The following is a 14,513-nucleotide window of genomic DNA, read 5'->3' as shown; positions in this document are numbered from 1 at the left end:
ACACGGAAAGCCAGAAACAGTCACAACAACAGACTGATTACTCACAGGATTCACCGCATTCTCCAATGAGTGTGGAAAGGCAGTGAACCCTGAAGTCCCAACCTAGCTTAACCCCACCAGTACCAGCTCGCCAACGTCAAGTGACTTACCAACCTAGCTTAACCTCAACAGTACCAGCTTGCCAACGCCAAGTGACTTAGCAAGGGGCAGCAGTCAGGTTGTGAGATAGAACCATGTCACAGTGGCTTGTGACAGATCACATGTATGCGCGCACACACACACACACACACACACATCCACACGTACCTGATCCACACACACACACGTACCTGATATACACACACACACACACACACACACACACACACACACACACACACACATATCCATACATACCTGATCCACACACACACACTCACTCACTCAGAAAGTTCAAAGGATTCAGGATTAGGCACCATGATACGTGTTCTGTCTCCACAACCAGCTCGAAGAATCTGTCGAGTGTACTGCAGCTACTGGTCTCTCCACTCAAACCCACTACCAAGGATGACAAGGGCTTCGCAGGCAGGGAAACACCACCACCTACAGGTTCCCTTCTGAACTGTCCAATATCCTAACCTGAAAAATGTACTGTCCCTTTGTTGACAGAGGTTTTAAACCCCGGAACTCTTTCCCATACCCACACCTCCCCCGAGGGACTGTTACCATTCATAGAACATAGAATAGTACAGCACAGTACAGGCCTTTCGGCCCACAATGTTGTGCCGACCCTTAAACCCTGTCTCCCATATAACCCCCATCTTAAATTCCTCCATATAGTAGTCTCTTAAATTTCACTAGTGTATCTGCCTCCACCACTGACTCAGGCAGTGCATTCCACACACCAACCACTCTCTGAGTAAAAAACCTTCCTCTAATATCCCCCTTGAACTTCCCACCTCTTACCTTCAAGCCATGTCCTCTTGTATTGAGTAGTGGTGCCCTGGGGAAGAGGCGCTGGCTATCCACTCTATCTATTCCTCTTATTATCTTGTACACCTCTATCATGTCTCCTCTCATCCTCCTTCTCTCCAAAGAGTAAAGCCCTAGCTCCCTTAATCTCTGATCATAATGCACACTCTCTAAACCAGGCAGCATCCTGGTAAATCTCCTCTGTACCCTTTCCAATGCTTCCACATCCTTCCTATAGTGAGGTGACCAGAACTGGACACAGTACTCCAAGTGTGGCCTAACCGGAGTTTTATAGAGCTGCATCATTACCCAGCGATTCTTAAACTCCGTCCTTCGACTTATGAAAGCTAACACCCATGAGCTTTCTTATCTACCCTATCCACCTGTGAGGCAACTTTCAGGGATCTGTGGACATGTACCCCCAGATCCATCTACTCCTCCACACTACCAAGTATCCTGCCATTTACTTTGTACTCTGCCTTGGAGTTTGTCCTTCCAAAGTGTACCACCTCACAATTCTCCGGGTTGAACTCCATCTGCCACTTCTCAGCCCACTTTTGCATCCTATCAATGTCTCTAGCCCATAGATGCCCATAGATCCTATCTCTAAGAATCTTTTCCAACAGCTTTCCCACCACAGACGTAAGGCTCACTGGTCTATAATTACCCAGACTATCCCTACTACCTTTTTTGAACAAGGGGACAACATTCGCCTCCCTCCAATCCTCCGGTACCATTCCTGTGGACAACGAGGACATAAAGATCCTAGCCAGTGGCTCAGCAATCTCTTCTCTCGCCTCGTGCAGCCTGGGGAATATTCCGTCAGGCCCCAGGAACTTATCCATCCTAATGTATTTTAACAGTTCTAACACCTCCTCTCCCTTAATATCAACATGCTCCAGAACATCAACCTCACTCATATTGGCCTCACCGTCATCAAGTTCCCTCTCATTGGTGAATACCAAAGAGAAGTATTCATTGAGGACCTCGCTCACTTCCACAGCCTCCAGGCACATCTTCCCACCTTTATTTCTCATCGGTCCTATCTTCACTCCTAACATCCTTTTGTTCTTCACATAATTGAAGAATGCCTTGGGGTTTTCCTTTACTCTACTTGCCAAGGCATTCTCATGCCCCCTTCTTGCTCTTCTCAGCCCCTTCTTAAGCTTCTTTCTTGCTACCCTATATTACTCAATAGACCCATCTGATCCTTGCTTCCTAAACCTCATGTATGCTGCCTTCTTCCACCTGACTAGATTCTCCACCTCACTTGTCACCCGTGGTTCCTTCACCCTACCATTCTTTATCTTCCTCACCGGGACAAATTTATCCCTAACATCCTGCAAGAGATCCCTAAACATCGACCATATGTCCATAGTACATTTCCCTGCAAAAACATCATCCCAATTCACACCCGCAAGTTTACATATTACTATTTAACTATTTATGGTTCTATTACTATTTATTATTTATGGAGCAACTGTAACGAAAGCCATTTTCCTCTGGGATTAATAAAGTATGACTATGACTATGACTATGACTATTCTAGCCTTGCAGCCTCATAATTTGATCTTTCCCAATTAAAGATTTTCCTGTCCTCTCTGATTCTATCCTTTTCCATGATAATGTTAAAGGCCAGGGAGCGGTGGTCACTGTCCCCCAGATGCTCACCCACTGAGAGATCTGTGACCTGACCCGGTTCATTACCTAGTACTAGATCTAGTATGGCATTCCCCTGGTCAGCCTGTCCACATACTGTGATAGGAATCCGTCCTGGACACACTTAACAAACTCTGCCCCACCTAAACCCTTGGAACTAATCAGGTGCCAATCAATATTGGGGAAGTTAAAGTCACCCATGATAACAACACTGTTATTTTTGCATCTTTCCAAAATCTGCCTCCTAATCTGCTCCTCGGTATCTCTGCTGCTACCAGGGGGCCTACAGAATACTCCCAATAGAGTAACTGCTCCCTTCCTGTTCCTGACTTCCACCCATACTGACTCAAAAGAGGATCCTGCTACATTACCCACCCTTTTCTGTAGCTGTAATAGTATCCCTGACCAGTAATGCCACCCCTCCTCCCCTTTTCACCCCCTCTATCCCTTTTAAAGCACTGAAATCCAGGGATATTGAGAATCCATTCCTGCCCTGGTGCCAGCCAAGTCTCTGTAATGGCCACTACATCATAATTCCATGTATGTATCCAAGCTCTCAGTTCATCACCTTTGTTCCTGATGCTTCTTGCACTGAGGTACACACACTTTAGCCCTTCTACCTTACTACTTTTACACCCTTTATTCTGCTTCTCTTTGCTCAAAGCCTCTTTATATGTTAGATCTGGCTTTACGCTATGCACTATACTTGCAGTTCCCACTTGACCTTTATCCTCCTCCACCTCACCATCTGCTCTAACACTCTGGTTCCCCTCCCCCTGCAAATCTAGTTTAAACCCCCCGGAGCAGCACCAGCAAACCTTCCCACAAGGATGTTAGTCCCCATCCAGTTCAGGTGCAAACCGTCCCGTCAGAACAGGTCCCACCTTCCCTGGAACAAGGCCCAATTGTCCAGAAACATGAAGCCTTCCATCCTGCACCAACTCCTTAGCCACGTATTTAGCTGCATTATCTTCCTATTTCTAGCCTCACTAGCATGTGGCACGGGTAGCAATCCTGAGATTGCAACTCTGGAGTTCCTGTCCTTCAACTTTGCACCTAACTCCCTAAACTCTCTTTGCAGGACCTCCTCCTTCTTCCTATCCACATCATTGGTCCCTCCATAGACCACGACATCTGGCTGCACACCCTCCCTCTTGAGATTACCGAGAACTCGACCCGAGATATCACAGACCCTGGCACCAGGGAGGTAATAGACCATCTGGGATTCTCGATAGCTCCCACAGAACCTCTTATCTGTCCCCCTAACTATGGAATCCCCTATCACTACTGCTCTCCCTCCTTCCCTTCTGAGTTGAGGGTCCCATCTCGGTGCCGGAGACGCAACCACTGCAACTTGTCCCTGGTAGGTCATCCTCATCAACAGTACCCAAAACGGTATACCTATTGTTGATGGGAACGGCCACAAGGGTGCTCTGCTCTTTCTGTCTATTCCCCTTCCCTCTCCTGACAGTCACCCAGCTACCTGTCTCTTGACTCTCAGGGGTGACTGTCTCCCTGTAACTCCTGTTTATTTCTGCCTCTGCCTCCCGAATGATCCGAAGTTCATCCAGCTCCTGCTCCAGTTCCCTAACTCGGTTTGTCAGGAGCTGCAGCTGGATGCACCTTTCGCGGGTGTAGTCATCAGGGTCAATTGTGCTCGCCCTGATTTCCCACATCCTGCAAACGGATCACTCAACTGCCCTAACTGCTGCCTCCATTACCTACTTCTAAGTTAATTAAATTAATTAAAGGAACTTACTCGGCCTTACCTCACTGGGAGCAGGCTCGTCCTCAGCCTCTGCTCGCTGAAGCCTCTCGAGCCAAAGCCTTCCTACTCTGTCTCCCACTACTCCGTTGCCCGCTCCTACGACGCCTGCTCCGTTAATCTGTTCGCTTTTTAAAGTCCCCCGCTGTCTCACAGGCTGACCTTCACCCCACCCACACCTCCCCAGGGGTACTGTAGCATACACAGTGGCTCAGCCCCACCCACACCTCCCCAGGGGTACTGTAGCATACACAGCGGCTCAGCCCCACCCACACCTCCCCAGAGGATGGGTGAACACGTTAGCAGTCCCCACATCAAAGTAGAGAATCTGGAATAAACAATGGGGCTGCTCACCGCCTTGCTGAAGAAGAATGAGATAGTGGAACAAGAGAAATTCTATCTTAGTGCTGTGGAACTGTAGCCCTGACACAATAATGATACTTGTGACTAACACATTTCTTTCTGAAGGACAGACAGTGTGGTCCCAGGCTGAATTTGCTCACTGACAGTATATTAGCAAGGGTGTAGGTGGATCAAACCTCTGGCTGGGTAAACTTGGCCAGGAGCCATGGTGCAGGGAGCAGTTTCCCTAGTGCCGCCTTCACCCCAGGGCCAAGGTCATCCATCACCTATCTGCACGCTGCAAATCCGGTATAACATCAGTACAGATGCCCAACAAAAGAATGGTCATATTTCTAACACTCATCAGACTAAAAGTGTTTGACCACCTGATCCCTCCTCAGCATCTCGACCTTCGACAATAACCTTTCACACTGAAATCCAACAACAATCTCATACCTCCTGCCACCAATGACCAAATTCATCGCTGCCTTCACCACACAAGCACAACCTTTGGCCAACTGAGGGAAAGCGCCTTTGAAGGTCAGCGGTGACACATAATTCATGGTGCTCTGAACATCCGTGACTCCATCCTCAGACAACGTGAAGCACAGCAGAGACACCACCAACACTGTGTCTCTAAAACCCTCCAAATCCACTGCAGCCTAGACAATTCCATATCAGCATTGGACATCATTGATAAACAGATGGACAGTCCAGATTCCAAAACACACCATCCCAAAGTCCATCACAGGATGAGAATAGCAGGTGGACAGGGAAAGAAAAAAAAATCTAGGCTTTGGTAAGAGCCTCCTTGAAAGAAGAGTAAATAATTCCCAGGAGATACACACAATACACCCCCCCCCCCACAGGAGATACACACCCCTCCCAGGAGATACGCACACCCCTCAGGAGATATACACACCCCTCCCAGGAGATACACACCCCTCCCTGGAGATACACACATCCCTCCCAGGAGATACACACACCTCCCTGGAAATACACACCCCTCCCAGGAGATACACACCCCTCCCTGGAGATACACACATCCCTCCCAGGAGATACACACACCTCCCTGGAAATACACACCCCTCCCTGGAGATACACAACCCTCCCTGGAGATGCACACCCCTCCCAGGAGATACACACCCCTCCCTGGAGATACACACCCCTCCCAGGAGATACACACACCTCCCTGGAGATACACACACCCCTCCCAGGAGATACACACACGTCTCAGAAGATACACACACGTCTCAGAAGATACACACACATCTCAGGAGATACACACACCCCTCCCAGGAGAAACACACACATCTCTCAGGAGACACACACCATCCCAGGACATACACACCCCTCCCAGGAGATACAAATGACCTCTCCAACTGTCGATGAGAAATTCCAAAAACGGCAGAGGGTCCCTGGTCCACGGTTTAAGTTAGAGACACAGTAACCTGAAACTATACAGAATAGAACCAGGCCCTTCGACTCACCAAGTCAATGTGATCATTTCAATAAATACATTACTAATAAAAGAGAAAAGAAAACACAACGAAGGCCAGAACACCTGCCCTCTCACTGAATCTACGACAACGAAGGTGAAGACATCTGCCCTCTCACTGAATCTACGACAACAAAGGCCAGAACATCTGCCCTCTCACTGAATCTACGACAACGAAGGTGAAGACACCTGCCCTCTCACTGAATCTACAACAACGAAGGCCAGAACACCTGCCCTCTCACTGAATCTACAACAACGAAGGCCAGAACACCTGCCCTCTCACTGAATCTACAACAACGAAGGCCAGAACACCTGCCCTCTCACTGAATCTACAACAACGAAGGTGAAGACACCTGCCCTCTCACTGAATCTACGACAACGAAGGTGAAGACACCTGCCCTCTCACTGAATCTACGACAACGAAGGTGAAGACACCTGCCCTCTCACTGAATCTACGACAACGAAGGTGAAGACACCTGCCCTCTCACTGAATCTACGACAACGAAGGTGAAGACACCTGCCCTCCCGGAGAATCTCTGACTCCATGACTCTACAGCAATGAAGGTGGGGACTGAGATGTCCAGAATTAGTCCCTGTGAGAGGAGAGTCCTGGAGCGTGTGACCTAATTGCACCAGAGTCCCAGCTCAGCACTGGGCCAGCCATGGTTCAGTCTCCCTCACCTCTATAAGTTTAAACTGATATGGCAGGGGGATGGGAACCAGAATGATGGAGCTGAGGATCAGCCAGCAGGTTTACAAGTACATGATACAATATGTAATGTGAATGTAAGGAAGGGCAAGCCAATGATTGGGTACAACTGAAGACAGAGCAAAAACTTAAATTATACCTCAGAGACAAAATTCCATAAAACCATAAGGCATAGGAGCAGAATTAGGCCATTCAGCCCATTGATCTGCTCCTCCCATTCCATCATTGCTGATCCTGGATCTCACCCAACCCCCTACACCTGACTTCCCACCATATCCCTTGATGCCCTGATCAATCAGGAAACTGTCAACTTCCACCTTAAATATACGCATGGACTTGGCCTCCACCGCAGTCTGTGGCAGAGCATTCCATAGATTTTCTATACTCTGGCTAAAACAATTCCTCCTTATCTCTGTTCTAAAGAATCGCTCCTTTTTGAGGCTGTGCCCTCTAGTTCTGGATACCCACACCAAAGGAAATATCCTCTCCACATTCACCCTCTCTAGTCTTTCAACATTCAGTAGATTCCAACGAGATCCCCACACATTCTTCTAAATTCCAGTGAGTACAGGCCCAAAGCTGCCAAATGCTCCCCATATGTTAACCCCTTCATTCCTGGAATCATCCTCGTGAACCTCCTCTGGACAACATATCCCTTGTGAGATATGAGGTCCAAACCTGTTGACAACACTTCAAGTGTGGCCTGACTAGTGTCTTATAAAGGTTTGGCATTATCTCCTTACTTTTATATTCTATTCCCCTTGAAATAAATGCCAACATTGCATTTGCCTTCCTTACCACAGCCTCAACCTGTAAATTAACCTTCTGGGAGTCTTGCATGAGGACTCCTAAGTCCCTCTGCACCTCTGATGTTTGAACCTACTCCCCATTTAGATAACAGTCCACACTATTGTTCCTTTTACCAAAATGCATTATCAAACATTTCCCAACACTGTATTCCATCTGCCACTTTTTTGCCCATTCTTCCAATTTGTCTAGGTCCTGCTGCAATCGCATTGCTTCCTCAGCACTACCAGCCCCTCCACCAACCTTTGTATCATCCACAAACTTAGCCACAATGCCATCAATTCCATTAATAAGTCACTGACAAACAATGTGAAATGTATCGGTCCCAATACTGACTCTTGAGGAACACCACTACGCACTGGCAGCCAACCAGAAAAAGCCCCTTTTATTCCCACTCACTGCCTCCTGCCTGACAGCCATTCCTCTATCCATGCCAGTCTCTTTCCTGTAACGCCACAGGATATTTTGTTAAGCAGCCTCATGTGTGGCACCTTATCAAATGCTTTCTGAAAATCCAAGTAAATAGCATCCACTGCCTCTCTTTTGTCCATCCAGCTTATTACTTCCTCGAATAATTCCAACAGATTTGTCAAGGAAGATTTCCCTTCACAGCAACCATGCTGACGTTGACAACAGGAATTCTGCAGATGCTGGAAATTCAAGCAACACACATCAAAGTTGCTGGTGAACGCAGCAGGCCAGGCAGCATCTCTAGGAAGAGGCGCAGTCGACGTTTCAAGCCAAGACCCTTCGTCAGGACTACAAGGGTCTCGGCCTGAAACGTCGACTGCGCCTCTTCCTAGAGATGCCGCCTGGCCTGCTGCGTTCACCAGCAATTTTGATGTGTGATGCTGATGTTGAATTGTTTTGTCATTAGTCTCCAAGTACCTCGAAACCTCATCCTTAATAATAGACTCCAACACTTTCCCAACCACTGAGATTAGGCTAATTGGCCTATGATTTCCTTTCTATTGCCTTCCTCCCTTCTTAAAAAGTGAAGTGATATTTGAAATTTTCCAGGCCTCCAGGACCATGCCAGAATCAAGTGATTCTTGAAAGATCATGGATGGGAGGTGTATGGAGGGATATGGTCCATGTGCAGGTCAGTGGGACTAGGCAAAAAATGGTTCGGCACAGCCAAGAAGGGCCAAAAGGCCTGTTTCTGTGCTGTAGTTTCTGTGGTTCTATGGTTCTATCATAACCAATTCATCCGTTATCTCTTCAGCAACCTCTCTCAGGACTCTGGGATGTAGTCCATCTGGTCCAGGTGACTTATCCACCTTAAGACCTTTCAGTTTGCCTAGCACTTTTTCCTTTGTAATAGCAATGGCACTCACTCCTGCCCCCTGACACTCACTGACCTCTGGCACACTGCTAGTGTCTTCCACAGTGAAGACTGATGCAAAGTACTCATTAAGTTCATCTGCCATTTCTTTGTCCCCCATTACTACCTCAGCAGCATCATTTTCCAATGGTCCAATATCAACCTCACCTCCCTTTTACTCTTTAAATAACTGAAAAAACATTTGGCATTCCGCTTTATATTATTGGCTAGTCTGCCCTAATATTTCATCTTTTCCCTTCTCACAGCTTTTTTTAGTTGCCTTTTGTTGGATTTTAAAAGCTTCCTAATCATCCAACCTCTCACTCACTTTTGCCACCTTATATGCCCTTTTCTTGGCTTTTGTGCAGTCCTTAACTTCCTTGGTCAGCCACAGTTATCTGCCCCTGCCATTTGAAAACTTCTTCCTCTGTGGGACATAGCTATCCTGCGCCTTGTGAAGTCCCAGAAACAGTCATCTCTGCTCTGCTGTCATCCCACCAGTATTCTCCTCCAGTCCACCTGGGCAAGCTATTCTGTCATGTGTCTCTAATTCCCTTTATTCCATTGCAATACTGATACATGTGAGTTATGCTTCCCCTCTCAAACTGCAGTATGAATTCAATCACATTGTGATATCTGTCTCGTAGGTGTTCCTTTACGTTAAGCTCCCTAATAAGATCTGGGTTATTACACAACACCCAATCTAGGATAGACTTTCCCTGCGTAGGCTCAAGAACAAGCTGCTCTAAAAAGCCATTTAATAGGCATTCAACAAATTCCCTCTCTTGCGATCTGACACCAATCTGATTTTCCCAATTCCCTTGCATATTGAAGTCCCCCATTACAATTGTATCATTACTCTTAGTACATGCCTTTTCCAGCTCCCTTTGCAATCCCAACCCCACATCTTGCCTACTGTTTGGGGGCCTACATATGATTCTCATAATGTTTTTTTTTACCCTTGCAATTTCTTAACTCCACCCATGAAGATTCAACATTCTCTGACCCTAGGTCACCTCCTTCTAAAGATGTAATTCCACCTCTTACCAACAGAGCCACACCACCGCCTATTACTTTCTACCTGTTGTTTCGATGCAAAGTATATCCTTTGATGTTAAGATCCTAACAATGGCCTTCTTTCAGCCGCAATTTAGTGATGCCCACAATGTCATACCGACCAATCTCTAATTCTGCCATGTGTTCATCCACCTTACTCCAAATGCTATGCACATTTAAATACAGCACCTTCAGTCCTGCATTCTTCGCTCTTTTGAATTTTGCATCCGTGGTAAAATTTAACTCTTTGCTCTGTCTGTACCCAATCATTGGCTTGTCCTTCCTTATATTCATGTTACACCCATCATCTACTTGTAAACCTGCTGCCTCATCCTCAGCTCTATCATCCTGGTTCCCATCATTCATAAGAGCGAATAGTAGCGAAGAAGTGGGATTGAGATTGCAAAGGGAGCTGGAAAGGGCATATAATAGGGATAATGTCACAATTGTAATGGGGGACTTCAAAATGCTAGGAGATTGGGAAAATCAGGTTGCTGTTGGATCGCAAGACAGGGAATTGTTGAATGCCTACGAGATGGCTTTTTAGAGCAGCTTGTGATCAAGCCTACTCGGGAAACGGGTATCTTAGATTGAGTGTTGTGTAATAAGCCAGATCTTATTAGGGAGCTTAACGTAAAGGAATCCTTAGGAGGCAGTGATCATAATATGATTGAATTCATACTGCAATTTGAGAGAGAGTAGCAAACTCACATGTATCAGTATCACAATGCAGAAAAGGGAATTACAGAGGCATGAGAGAGGAGCTTGCCCAGGTGGATTGGAGGAAGATACTGGTGGGGATGAAGGCAGAGAAGATATAGCTGAAGTTTCTGAAAATAGTTCCCAAGGAGCGGGATATTTATGTCCCACAGAGAAAGAAGTTCTCAAATGTCAAGGGTAGGCAACCGTGGCTGATAAGGGAAGTTAAGGACTGCATAAAGTCCAAGGAAAGGGCATATGAGGTGGCAAAAGTGAGTGGGAAGTTGGATGATTGGGAAACTTTTAAAATCCAACTAAAGGCAACTAAAAAAGCTATAAGAAGGGAAAAGATGAAATATAAGGGCAAATTTGCCAATGAGATAAAGCAGGATACTGAAAGTGTTTTCAGTTGTATAAAGAATAAAAGGGAGGTGAGAGTTGATATCGGGCCACTGGAAAATGGTGCTGGTGAGGTAGTAATGGGACAAAGAAATGGCAGATGAACCTAATGGGTACTTTGCTTCAGTCTTCACTGTGGAAAACACTAGCTGTGTGCCGGATGTCCATGACTGTCAGGAAGCAGGAACAAATTCAAGGGTCTTAAGGTGGATAAGTCACCTGGACCATGTGGACTACATCCCAGAGTCCTAAAAGAGGTTGCTGAAGAGATAAAGGATGCATTGGTTTGTCATGATCTTTCAAGAATCACTTGATTCTGCCATGGTCCTGCAGGACTGGAAAATTGCAAATGTCACTCCACTCTTTAAGAATGGAGGAAGACAAACGAGAGGAAATTATAGCCTAGTTAGCCTAACCTCAGTGGTTGGGAAAGTGTTGGAGTCCATTATTTAAGTTGAGGTTTTGGGGTACTTGGAGACTAATGATAAAATAAGACCAAGTCAGTATGGTTTCTGCAAAGGGAAATCTGGCCTGACAAATGTTTTAGAATTCTTCAAGGAAATAACAAGCAGGGGGACAAAAGAGAGACAATGGATGTCATTTTGTTTGATTTTCAGAAGGCATTTGACAAGGTGCTTCACATGAGGCTGCTTAACAAGATAACATCCTATGTCGTTACTGGAAAAATATTGGCATGGATAGGGGAATGGCTGACAGGCAGGAGGCAGCAAGTGGGAATAAATGGGGCCTTTTCTGGTTGGCTGTCAGTGACCAGTGGTGTTCCTCAGGGGTCAGCATTGGGGCCACTACTTTTCACATTGTTTGTCAGTGACTTTAGACAGTGGAATTGATGGCTTTGGGGCAAAGCTTGTGGATGATACGAAGATAGGTGGAGGGGTAGGTAGTGCTGAGGAAGCAATGCGATTGCAGCAGGACTTAGACAAATTGGAAGAATTAGCAAAAATGTTGGGAAATGTATGATAATCCATTTCAATAAAAGGAACAATGATGCAGACTATTATGTAAATAGGGAGAAAATTCAAATATCAGAGTTACAAAGGGATTTGGGAGTCCTCATGTAGGACTCCCAGAAGGTTAATTTACAGGTTGAGTCTGTGGTAAAGAAGGCAAATAAAATGTTGGCATTTATTTCAAGGGGAATAGAATAAAAAACAAGGAGATAATGCTGAGCCTTTATCAGACACTAGTCTGGCCACACTTCGAGTACTGTCAACAGTTTGGGGTCCCATATCTCAGAAAGGATGTACAGTCATTGGAGACAGTCCAGATGTTTACAAGGATGGTTCTGGGAATGAAGGGGTTATCATATGTGGAGCATTTGGCAGCTTTGGGCCTGTACTCACTGGAATTTAGAAGAATGCGTGGGGATCTCATTGAAACCTACAGAATATTGAAAGGACTAGATAGGGTGGATGTGGAGAGGATGTTTTCTCTGATGAGGGTATCCAGAACTAGAGGGCACAGCATTAAAATTGAGGAGGCAACCTGTTAGAACGGAAGTAAGGAGGAATTGTTTTTAGCCAAAGAGTGTCAAATCTGTGGAACGCTCTGCCACAGACTACGGTGGAGGTCAGGTCCATGGATATATTTAAAGTGGAAGTTGATAGATTCCTGATTGTCCAGGGCATCAAGGGATATGGTGAGAGGACAGGTGTATGGAGTTGAATGGGATCCAAGATCAGCCATGATGAAATGTTGGAATGGACTTGATGGGCTGAATGGCCTAATTCTGCTCCTATGTCTTGTGGTCTACATGAAGACCAACAGTTGAGGCAAAGCCCTCTCTAGAAGTGGACTCGTTGCAGAGTTGGCTGTGCCGCTGACAGATGCTGGCAAAGGCCAGGAGGTCTCCTGTGATGAGGGATGGTTTCATTACAATGTAGAGATGGCTATTGGTCACAAAACCTGCACTGACTGTGAAGCAGTTTGGGCTGTCCTGATGGCCGCCAGTGCTACAGAAACATAAATCCCTACTTTCTTTAAACCCAGAGAGTGATGGACTGGGATGTGATGGGTTAAATCAGAGAGGACACAGTTTCCACCGAACTACTGACATTAAACTCCACCTTCTCCTTCACAGTCAGAGGCCCATAATCTAGGGCTGGAAGGCTGTGAAGAGAGGGTGGAGATTATACAGTCACTTTCCCAATGTTGTGCAACTCCTCAGAGTGCAACAGAGATACCTCGTGGGTCACCTGTAATCTCCAAACTGAAATGTCCCAGGACAGAGACACTCCTGACCCAACATGGCCCACCCTGCTACCCCTCCCTCCCCCTCTCCCCACTCACTGCTCCCTTCCTCATCCCCCCTCCCTCTTCCTCACCCTCACCTTCACCTTTCCCTCTCCCTCTCCCAGGCCTCGCTTTCTCTCTCCCTCCCTCCCTTTCCTCCTGTCGCTTCCTCTCACTTTCTCTCTCCCCTCCCTCATTTCTCCCTCTCCCTCACTACTCCCACCTCCTCACCACTCTTTCTCCTTACCTTTTTTCACCTCTCTCCTCCTCACTTTCCTTTTGCTCTCTCACTCTCACAATCGTTCCTCACTCTCTCCTCTATCACATCCTTTCTCCCCCACTACCCCCCTCTCCCTCACTACCCCTCCATTCCTCCCTCCCCGGCGACAAGTTTAACTCCCGATCTGCCGGACCTTCCGCTCCGCCGCCCGAGACCGCTGGCGCTTTCCCGGCGCTCACCTGGAGCCGGGGCTCCGCTCGGATCAGATGGCGATCGGCTCCGGCGCCTTTGGGGATCGGGATCGGAATCGGAATCGGAATCAGTTCCGGATCGGGATCTTTTGCTTTAGTTTTTCGCTTCGCCCGCAGCGGAAATGGGAGGAAAATGGGCGGTTCACCCGTCACATGATCCAGATTCCAGCGCTGTCCCAACCTCTGGATCCGATCCCGGCAGCTGGATCTGTTCCCGACTACTGGAGCCCGTTCCCAATTACCGGATCCTATCCCTATGGAGTCCCCGCAACAAGAGAGTTTCACCTACAGGAACCACTGTCACGCCAACAGAATCTGATAGCAGCGCACTTTCCGCAACAGAACCTAAAGGCCACTCAGGGGCTGATGATAGAAAACTAAATCAGCAAATGCTGGAAACACCCAGCAGGTCGGTCAGCGTCTGAGGTGAAAGAAACAGAATCAGTAATTCAGGTTAGACCGAGACGCTTCCTCAAAACTGGGGAAGACTAAAGAGAACATGGTTAATCTGCAGGTAAAATGGAGGTAGGGGGTTGTAATGGGGTAAAATGGGGAGTAACCATGGGGATCGGGTCACTAA

At 46.9% G+C, this 14,513-nt stretch overlaps 1 protein-coding gene across 4 annotated transcripts in view; it reads right to left on the bottom strand.

Moving 5' to 3' along the window:
• The window catches only part of LOC140202466 (tetraspanin-9-like), a 204,610-nt gene extending 190,547 nt beyond the window's left edge, over positions 1-14,063 (bottom strand). The window contains exon 1 of one of the 4 annotated variants that reach the window (XM_072267336.1): positions 13,876-14,063. The gene's annotated coding sequence lies outside the window, so the exon portion shown is untranslated. The remainder of the gene's footprint in view (positions 1-13,875) is intronic. The other 3 variants (XM_072267337.1, XM_072267335.1, XM_072267334.1) reach the window with 3 other exon arrangements.
• Between the last annotated feature and the right edge of the window lie 450 nt (positions 14,064-14,513).

Source organism: Mobula birostris, chromosome 9 (assembly GCF_030028105.1).
Source record: "Mobula birostris isolate sMobBir1 chromosome 9, sMobBir1.hap1, whole genome shotgun sequence".
NCBI lineage: Eukaryota > Metazoa > Chordata > Chondrichthyes > Myliobatiformes > Myliobatidae > Mobula > Mobula birostris.
This window is presented reverse-complemented; position numbering and strand designations above follow the sequence as displayed.